Here is an 11,152-nt window from a genome sequence, read left to right as displayed (position 1 = left end):
AGGAGGGGGAGTGAATCCGAGGGGCCTCTCATCCCCCCGGGGTGGACCTTCTCTCCTTCTTCCTCCAGTCTTCACTGTGTGGGGTGGCAGTGGCCCAGAACCCTCAGTATTGGCTCCCAGTAACTGTGTCAGTTTGCCAAAGGCACTGTACATCACCATGTTGTGGAATTACAGAGAGAAGGTCAGCCCTTTCATCCTTGTCCTCATTTCAGGGAGGGGCGTCGCAGGGGGTTGGCCTGGCCTCCACGGGAGTAGTTACTCTGATAGACTGAGGGCTTGCATTGCCCCTTGGGGTACCTTGCTGTTGACTCTGCCCCAGCAGCAGCCAGGGGAGGGAATCGGAGCATCTGAAGTCGTATCTGCAGGTAGACTTGGGATCAGTTGTCTTAGCCTCCTTGTCTGCTGCCTGTGCTTCTTCTTTGAGCTTTTGGGTGGGAGGCAGAGGGTGCCAGGCACTCATGATCTTCCTTTCAAAGTTCCAGGAGGCTTTTTGGGGATCATTCTGCCCCCCACCAGGCACCACCTCAGGCAGTGGGGGAGCCTGCAACAGGGGTGGGGCATGTGCCAGGAAGGCAGACATTCAGCCTCAAGCAACAGTCTTAGCCCCAGCCAGGCCCCTCTCCTCAGCATTCCAAGAATACTCTTCCAGAGTTTATCAAACAGTAGGTTACTATAGTATTTTTTTAACTCTGTGTCTTGTGTACCTAATCTATTCCACCAATACACCACTCTATTTCTTAGCCAGTACCAAATTGTTTTGTTGATTGCTGTTTTATAATATAGTTTTAGATCTGGCATGGCTATGCCAACTTCCTTTGCACTTTTTTTTCCTTTCATTCCCTTGATATTCTTGGCCTTTTGTTCTTCCAGATTAATTTTGTTATTTTTTGTAGTTCTATAAAATATTTTTGGTATTTTGATTTGTATGTCATTGAATAATAATTAAAGTAGAATTGTCATTTGTTTTATATTAGCTTGACAAACCCATGAGTAATTGATATTTCTCCAATTGTTTAGATCTGACTTTATTTCTGTGAAATGTGTTTTGTGATTTTGTTCCTGGGTTTGTCTTGTCAAGTAAACTCCCAAATATTTTATGTTGTCTACAGTTACTTTAAATGAAATTTCTCTCTCATTTGCTGCTGGACTTTGTCAGTAGTATATAGAAATGCTGATGATTTATGTGGGTTTATTTTGTATATTTGACTTTGCTAAAGTTATTAATTATTTCAAGAAGTTTTTTAGTTGATTCTCTAAGTATACCATCATATCATCTTCGAAGAGTGATAGATTCATTTCTTCATGTCCTATTCTAATTCTTTCAATTTTTTTCTTCTCTTATTGCTGAAGCTAACATTTCCAGCACAACATTGAATAATAGTGGTAATAATGGGAATAATTGTATTGGGAAGGCTTGTAGCTTATTCCCATTACAGATAGTGGTTACTGATGGCTTTAGATTTTTAAAGAAAACTCCATTTATTCCTATGTTTTCTAGTGTTTTTAATAGGAATGGGCACTGTATTTTGTCAAAAGCTTTCTCTGCATCTGTTTAAACAATCATATGATTTCTGTTGGATTTGTTATTGATATGGTCAATTATGCTGATAGCTTTCCTAACAGTGAACCAGCTCTGCATTCCTGGTATAAATATGAGCCAGTCGTTGTGTATTAGCCTAGTGATAAATTTCTGTAATATCTTTGTTAATATTTTATTAAAATTTTTTGCATCAACAGTAAGTAGGGAAATTTGTCTATAGTTTCCTTTCCATTTTGGCTCTTCTTGGTTAATCTACCAGCACCATATTTGTGACATGAAAGGAATTTGGTAGAATTCCTTCTTTGCCTATTTTTCCACATGGTTTATAGAATATTGGAACTAACTATTTTTAAATGTTTGGTATAATTCACTAGTAAATCTATCAGGCCCTGAAGATTTTTTCTTAGGGTGATAGTTGATGGCTTCTTCAATTTTTTTTTTCTGAAATGGGGTTAAGTATTTTATTTCCTCTTCTGTTAATCTGGACAATTTATAATTATTGCTTTGATTTCCTCTTCATTGGTGATAAATTCATCTTCTTCATTTTTGATACTGGTAATTTGGTTTTCTTTTTTTATAAACAAATTAACCAAAGGTTTATCTATTTTGTTGTTTTTTTCATGAAACCAGTTCACAGTTTTATTTATTAGTTCAACATTATTTTTTATTTTCATTTTTAATCTCTCTTTTGACTTTCAGAATTTCCAATTTGGTGTTTAATTGGTGATATTTAATTTGTATCTTTTCTAGCTTTTTTAATTGCATGCACAATTCATTGATCTTTTTCTATTTTATTCATGTAAGTATTTAGTGATATAAAATTTTTCTTAAATACTGCTTTTGCAACATCACATAAATTTTGCTATGTTGTTTCATTATTGTCATTCTCTTTGATAAAATTATTGATTGTTTCTATGATTTATTGTTTGACTCATTCCTTCTTCAGGATTAGATTACTTGGTTTCCAATTAATTTTTAATCTATCTTTCCATGGCCCTTTATTACATGTATTTTTATTGCATCATGATATAAAATGATTATATATAACCACTTTCTGCAATTGATTATGAGATTTTTATGTTCTTTTCCATGGTCAATTTTTGGGCAGGTGTTATGTACCACTGAGAAGAAAAGTATATTCCTTTTCTATTCCTATTCATTTTTTTCCAGAGGTCTATCACATTTAAATTTTCTAAATTGTATTCACCTCTTTAAGTTCTCCCTTGTTTACTTTTTGGTTAGAGTTATCTAGTTCTGAGAGGTGGAGTTTGAGGTCCCCAACTAGCATAGTTTTGCTCTCTGTTTCTCATTTTAACTCACTTAACTTCTCTCTGTGAATTTGGACATTATACCACTTGATGCATATATATTTAGTATTGATGTCACTATTGTGGTTTCATGGTACATTGTGATGGTATCATCTCAAAGAACTCAGAATCAGACAACCTCTAATCCAAGCATAGACATTTACTAGGAATGACACCTTCAACAGGCCTAGTTCCAAGAGGAACCAGCAGCTTAGTAAGACAACACAGCGAAATTTATAGTTTAATGAAACTGATTACACAAATTATGAATGAATATTGAAAAAGGGAGGAGGGGTTTGTTATGGGATTAGATAAAGGAAGAGCAGTTCCGAGCCTCAGTGGAACTGTGTATGCAATTACACACAATGTGTACAGAAAACACCAAGGGCTTGTATGTATGATAATGATATTATAAAAACTCCCTCTATGTCATAAGTTCACTTAAAGGACATATCACTGCATGTGTGCCTACTTAGGGAAAGTCCCTTCTATTGTTTTGGTGTTCACATCATGCTTAGGTATTCTGATAGTGCTGCTTTCTCATGGGCTGACTATTGTGGTCCCTGTCTGAGATTAGGTAGATGTGGTTGTAGCTAAGTGCATGAACACACCCGTTGTTTCTATAGGAAATATGAGAAGTGGGTCTGGGGGCAGTGGCTAGCTAGGAGCAGTGGGCTTGTTCATTGGGGCATAGGATTGACTCTGGGGGCCTGTGGTGTGTTAAAAGCCAAATTGTGTGGTTAAATTTGGACTTTCTGTTGGTTAGTCTGTTCAGTCTGCGGTTCAGTGGAGCCTGTTAGAATGTTAGAACATTGAGATTGGGGGCAGCTTATTATTAAATCATTAAAATTATTAAATCACTATTAAAATTATTTAATAATTATTTCATTATTATATATTTATTCATATAATTTTATATATTATATTTTATTCTATTATATAATAATATTTATATGATGTGAATATAATTATGTGATAATTATGCAATTATTTTATAATAAATATTAAAATTATTAAATATCATTAAATTATTCTTAAAAAGTAATTATTAGGATTCCATCATGACTTTATTATCTATAGTACCTTTTAGCAAGGTGTAGTTTTCTTCCTTGTCTCTTTCAATTAGATCTATTTTTGGTTTTGCTTTGTCAGATGAGGATTGCTACCTCTGCTTTTTGTTTGTTTGTTTGTTAACTTCAGCTGAATCATAATATTTTCTGCTCCAGCCTTTTACCTTTACTCTGTGTGGATCTACGACATGTTGTAGGATTTTGGTTTTTAATCCACTCTGCTATCCATGTTCAATTTATGGCAGAGTTCATCCTATTCACATTCACAGTAATAATTACTAATTGTATTTTCCTCAATCCTCTTTTTCCTCTGTTAATACTTTTTTCTCTCCTTTCACCCTGTCTCTCCTGACCAATATTTTGCTTTTGATCACTGCCTCCCACAGTCTGCCCTCCTTCTATCAATTCCCCACCTCCTTTTATTCTCTTCCCCTTCTATTTCTCTATAGGGTAAGATAGATTTCTTTACACAACTGAGATTGTATGTTCTTCCCACTTTGAGCCAAATACAATGAGAGTAAGATTCAAACGATTCTCACCCCCCTCCTTCATTTCTATTGTAATAGGTCTTTTATGCCTCTTCATGTAACATAATTTACTTCATCCCCCGCCCTCCTCTTTTCAGAGTACGATCCTTTTTTTATCATCCCTCATTTTTATCATCACATCAAAGTCAAATTATACCCACACCCTCTATCTAAGTATACTCTTCACAATTGCCCTAATAGAGATACAGGCTTTAAGAGTTACAAGTATCAGGAGTCAAGATGGCTGCTGAAAGGCTGGGACTAGAGTGAACTCCCTGCTGAGTCCCTCCAAAAACCAATAAATAATGGCTCTGAACCAATTCTAGAACTGCAGAACCCACAAAAGAGCTGAGGGAAGCAGGGCTCCAGCCCAGGAGAGCCTGGATGGTCTCTGGGTGAGGTCTATCCCTCACGGAGCTGGGAGCAGAGCAGAGCAGAGCAGAACAGAGCCCACCGTGAGTGGCACAGACCAACCAGACCAGGAGCTGGTCAGAGTGTGCCCTAGTGCCCTGAATCAGTGAGCTGCAGTAGTTACTGGACTTCTCAACCCACAAACACCAAAGACAGCACAGAAGGTTAGTGGGGAAAGCTGCAGAAGTGGCAGGAGTTCGCAGTTCAGCCATCGCCCCAGGGGGCAGTGGAGGTGGGGCAGCTACAGAAGTACAGCTGCAGTTGCTTCTGGCCCCAGGCACACCTGGTGGGAGGAATTAAGTGGCAGATCAGAGCAGGAGTGCACAGCCTCCTGAAGATCTAAGTCCAGTCCGGGTTGGGGGTTCTTGGGGAAGGAGGAGTGCTGGTGTGGCAGAGCTGGCACATCCCCCAAGCATGGAACATAGAACTCTTTAGTCTACAAGCAGTCATACCCCACTGAAAAAATCAAGGGTCAAGTTAGTTGGTTGGGAATATGGCCAGGCAGCAAAAACACACCCAGATTCAGTCTCAAACTCTGGAATCCTTCTTTGGTGACAAAGAAGACCAAAATATTCAGCCCCAAGAAGTCAACAAAATCATAAAGCCTACAACAAAAGCCTCCAAGGAAAACATGAACTGGTCTCAGGCCATGGAAGAGCTCAAAAAGGATTTGGAAAAGCAAGTTAGAGAAGTGGAGGAAAAATTGGGAAGAGAAATGAGAAGGATGCGAGAAAACCATGAAAAACAAGTCAAAGACTTGCTAAAGGAGACCCTAAAAAAATGCTGAAAAATACACTATACACTGAAGAAAACAACACCTTAAAAAATAGACTAACTCAAATGGCGAAAGAGCTCCAAAAAGCCAATAAGGAGAAGAATGCCTTGAAAGGCAGAATTAGCCAAATGGAAAAGGAGGTCCAAAAGACCACTGAAGAAAATACTACCTTAAAAATGAGATTGGAGCAAGTGGAAGCTAGTGACTTTTTGAGCAATCAAGATATTATAAAACAGAACCAAAGGAATGAAAAAAAATGGAAGACAATGTGAAATATCTCATTGGAAAAACCACTGACTTGGAAAATAGATCCAGGAGAGATAATTTAAAAATTATTGGACTACCTGAAGCCATGATCAAAAAAAGAGCCTAGATATCATCTTTCAAGAAATTGTCAAGGAGAACCGCCCTGATATTCTAGAGCTACAGGGAAAAATAGAAATTGAAAGAATGCATCGATCGCCTCCTCAAATAGATCCCAAAAAGAAATCTCCTAGGAATATTGTCACCAAATTCCAGAGCTCCCAGATCAAGGAGAAAATATTGCAAGCAGCCAGAAAGAAACAACTTGAGTATTATGGAAAGACGATCAGAATAATCCAAGATCTAACAGCTGCTACGCTAAGAGATCAAAGGGCTTGGAATACGATATTCCAGAGGTCATTGGAGCTAGGATTAAAACCAAGAATCACCTACCCAGAAAAACTGAGTATCATGCTCCAAGGCAAAATATGGATTTTCAATAAAGTAGAGGACTTTCAGGTTTTCTCCGTGTAAAGAGCAGAGCTGAATAGAAAATTTGACTTTCAAACACAAGAATCAAGAGAAGCCTGAAAAGGTAATCAAGAAAAAAAAATCACTAGGGACTTACTAAATTTGAACTGTTTTGTTTACATTCCTACATGGAAAGATGATGTGTATGATTCATGAGACCTCAGTATTAGGGTAGCTGAAGGGAATATTCATATATATATATATATTTATATATATATATGTATACACATATATATGTGTGTGTGTGTATATATATATGTGTGTGTGTGTATGTTTATGTATATATATATGTGAGTGTGTATGTATGTATATATGTACGTATATGTATATGTATATGTGTGTGTATATATATATATACATATATATATATATACATATATAAACAGAGAGAGAGAGAGTGAGAGAGAGAGAGGGTACATGGTGAGGTGAAGATGAAGGGAAGATATCTAAAAGAAATAAAATTGAGGGATGAGAGAGGAATATATTGAGAGAGGGAGATAGGGAGAGATAGAATGGGGTAAATTACCTCACATAAAAGTCGCAAGTAAAAGCAGTTCTGTAGGAAGGGAAGAGAAGTCAGGTGAGGGGGAATGAGTGAATCTTGCTCTCATCAGATTTGACCTGAGGAGGGAATACCATACATACTCAATTGGGCAACGTACCCCACAGGAAAAAAGGAGGAAGAAAAAGATAAAAAAGGGGGGATGATAGAAGGGAGGGAAGATGGGGGTGGACGTAATCAAAAACAAACTCTTTCAAAAGGGGACAGGGTCAAGGGAGAAAATTCAATAAAGCGGGATAGGTTAGGAAGGAGCAAAATATAGTGAGTCTTTCACAGCACGAGTATTGTTGAAGGATTGTACATAATGGTATGCATGTGGCCTAAGTTGAATTGCTTCACTTCTTAGGGATGGTGGGCGGGAAGGGAAGAGGGGAGAGAATTTGGAACTCAAAGTTTTAAAAACAGATGTTCAAAAAAATTTTTTGCATGCAACTAGAAAATAAGATACACAGGCAGTGGGGCATAGAAATTTATCTTGCCCTACAAGACAGGAAGGGAAAAAGGGATGGGAGGGGAGTGGGGTGACAGAAGGGAGGGCTGACTGGGGAACGGGCAACCAGAATATATGCCATCTTGGAGTGGGGGGGAGGGTAGAAATGGGGAGAAAATTTGTAATTCAAACTCTCATGAAAATCAATGCTGAAAACTAAATATATTAGATTAAAAATAAAGAGTTACAAGTATCATCTTCCCATGCAGGTATGTATGTAAACAGTTTAACCCTATTGAATACCATGTTTCTTTTCCTTCTCCCTGTTTACCTTTATACGCTTCTCTTTTTTCAAAACCACTAAAATATTATCTGTAACTTTTGAACTAGACATGACTTGAACAAACATTTTCATTTTCTTTATCAAATTACTTAAGTTTTTCAGGTGGATCTGGAATTATAGCTCTTCTTTTGGCTGTCAGGTTTTCATAGGTTCTTCAGATCTGATCATTTCACTACCAGGCTTCCAACTAGGAGAGCAGACTTCTCCATGTTTGTCTGTGCACTGGAATGTCTGGACTAAATATAGTGTCTCATCAACTTATCCACCAACAGGAAGGTCATTCATTGTAATCTGTCATAAGACTCCTTTATCATCAATAATGAAAAGGCCTCTAAGAGTGTGACCTAAGTTCTCCAGATAAATTCTATAATCCTTTGAAATTTGGTGCATCAAATCTGAAAGAAGTGGAATTTTCATTAGCCTAAGGCCTTCTTGTTTCTGAGTGATATTAATCCATTAATGGGTAAAATGTGAATCAACAGAGTACGCAACTACTTCCGTATTTATAGTTTTGAATTCTTCAATTCTGTCACCATGTCAAGTGGATAAAAAAGAACAAATATTTTCCTTGATAACCATTTAATTTCACCTCCTTAAATTATGCATTTATCACAGCTATTCCTTCTCAGTAAAGTGTTGACTTAGAAATCTTGGCATTGCTGAGGTGCAGGAAGGCATGTGGGCTGCCTCCCCCAGATACACTTGACCTCTAGTGTAGAAGTCGCTCTTGCTGTCTGAGGCCTGGGCCCTGCTGGTTGGCAGGCTCCTTGGCCACCTTTCCCCCACAGGCATAGCCTGAAGTAGCAGCACCAGAAGCAGCATGACCATCTCTGAGCCTTCTTTAGATTCTTGTGTTGAAAGTCAAATTTTCTTTTCAGCTCTGTTGTGTTTTATCATCAGGAAAATTCTATATGTTCCCTATTTCACTGAATATCTATTTTTTCCCGTCAAAGCTCAATTTTTCTGGATAGTTGATTCTTGGTTGTAGCCCATGCTCCTTTGCCTTCATATTCCAAGCCCTCCGATCCTTTAATGTAGAAGTTATTAAGTCCTGTGTAATTCTGACTGTGGTTCCATGATATTTGAATTGTTTCTTTCTGGCTACTTGCAGTATTTTCTCCTTGATCTGATAGTTCTGGAATTTGGCTGCAATATTGCTCAGCCAAAAACTCCTTGGACTTGTCATTTGGGGATCTCTTTCACGAGGTGACCAGTAGATTCTTTCAATTACTATTTTACTCTCTGGTTCTAGGATATCAGAGCAACTTTCCTTGATGATTTCTTGAAAGATACTATTCAGGCTCTTTTTTTTAAATCATGGCTTTCAGGTACTATAATATATATATTTTAAAAATTATCCCTCGGATCTATTTTTTCAGGCCAGTTGTTTTTCCAATGAGATATTTTATACTTTCTTTTTTTTCATTTTTTAAATTTTATTTGACTGATTCTTGGATGTTTCATAGAGTCGTTGTAGCCAGAATGGCCTTTGTTTTCTTTGAATGACTCAGCTTACCTCATTGAGCCTCTGGACACTGTGGCTTGCTCTTCCGGGGCAGGAAGCCCAAAGAGCATTCCAGGAAGTAGACAACTTCCTGTGTGATGAGTCATGGGGCTGGCTGAGGGGAGGTGTTAACGGCTACGCTAGGGGGAGGGGCCAAGTCAAGAACCAATCGGCCCTGGTCGTTCAGGCAGTGCTTGATGATGTCAAAAACTCTATAAGAGGGGAGAGGACAGCTGGAAGAGCTCTCTCTTCCTTTTCCAGTTGGAGCCAGCGACAGTTACAACGACAGTTACAGAGGCAGTTACGACAGTTACGTCAGTTACAGCCACAGCGACAGACACAGCTGAAGCAGGAGCTGCCAGTAGCAGAGCTAACCTACGGGAGAAAGCTGAACAAAGACTTCAGGCCATTACAGCGACAGTTACAGCGACAGTTGGAGCCAGAGGCAGTTACAGAGGCAGTTACGACAGTTACGTCAGTTTCAGCCACAGACACAGCTGAGGCAGGAGCTGCCAGTAGCAGAGCTGATCTACGGGAGGAAGCTGAACAAAGACTTCAGGCCAGTGGGTAATCTTATTACCATCGAGGGGGAAGCATGATTTTGCTTTACGCAATCATGCTTCTCTGTAGCCTCCTGGTTACTCTTGCAAGGCGTACTTATTGGGCCTGGAAGATTATGATCAACATATCAAAATGGGGCTGCTGGTTCATGGGTTGGTTACTGTGGAGCCTAAATAAATGTTTTGATTCTTCTGCCTTCTACTTTGAGAGTTTCTTCTATCCGGCGATTCCGAACCTTTCAGACATGTTTATGATCCTCTTCGAGATTATAAACTCTGCCCTCCTGATACAGTCGTTAACTTCCACTTGCTCCATCCTAATTTTATGGAATTTTTTCTTCAGTTAACTTTTGGGACCCCTTTTCTAATAGGCCAGTTCAACTTTTAAATGAATTGTTTTCTTTGGTTAATTTTGTCATTCCTCTTCAAAGCTGTTGACTTTTTTCCATAATTCTCTTGTATAACTCTCATTTCTTTTCCCAGTTTTTCTTCTAACTCTCTGACTTGATTTTTAAAATCCTTTTACAGCTCTTCCAAGAGAACTATTTGGGCTTGAGACCAATTCATATTACCTTTTGAGACTTTGCCTGTAGGCATTTTACATTGTTGCCCTTTTCTGAGTTTGTATTTTGATCATCCCTGTCACTGTACTAGCTTTCTATGGTCAGTGAAATTTTGTTTCTTTGCTTATTTTTTTAAAGTTCAGCTTTGCTTGTGGAATATAGGGGGAATTTTCCCAAGCTTCTTGCACTGGGAGCCAGATGTCTGGTCACTGGCTTTCCATGCCAGGGCCTCTGAAGCTGGCATTTTGTCCACTGCACTCTGGTGGCCTGGCCTAGTCTTGCCTGTTGTGCCTTGGCTTCTGAGGCTGGCAGTTTTCTTGTTGAACTGGAACTGGAGGCCTCACAGCTGGCCTGCTATGCCATTGGTTTGCTGAGCCCAGACCATGGGGACTTGTTTGATGATCTGTGCTGTGGCTAAAAACCTCCCACTGGCTTATTGGGACACCACCTACACTAGGCTACACTTCCCTTTTACCGAAGTGAGACAGAGCTTTCCTGAAGTTCTTCTAAGTTATCTTGGGCTAGAAAAAATTTCACTCCATCTTTTTGTGGATTCTGTTACTCCAATATTGTTTTAGAGGCTTGATTTAATATTGTTTCTGAGGGAAAGTGGGGAGGGCTCAGGGAATTTTTTGCCTTCTCTCAGCCATCTTCCTTCTTGTTTTATTTCTGTTCAATAATAATGAGAGCTTTATCATATTTAATTTTCTGAAAGTGTATTGAAGTCCTTAACATCTTTTCTTGATTATTTTTGATTACATATATCTAGTATTGAAAACAGTTAAT

At 38.6% G+C, this 11,152-nt stretch overlaps 1 pseudogene; it reads right to left on the bottom strand.

The window, feature by feature from the left end:
- Positions 1-208: 208 nt before the first annotated feature.
- LOC118847193 lies at positions 209-8,567 on the bottom strand (annotated as a pseudogene).
- Positions 8,568-11,152: the final 2,585 nt, after the last annotated feature.

This window comes from Trichosurus vulpecula, chromosome 4, assembly GCF_011100635.1.
Source record: "Trichosurus vulpecula isolate mTriVul1 chromosome 4, mTriVul1.pri, whole genome shotgun sequence".
Lineage (NCBI taxonomy): Eukaryota > Metazoa > Chordata > Mammalia > Diprotodontia > Phalangeridae > Trichosurus > Trichosurus vulpecula.
The sequence above is the reverse complement of the archived record's forward strand: the minus strand, read 5'-3'. Positions and strand labels throughout refer to the sequence as shown.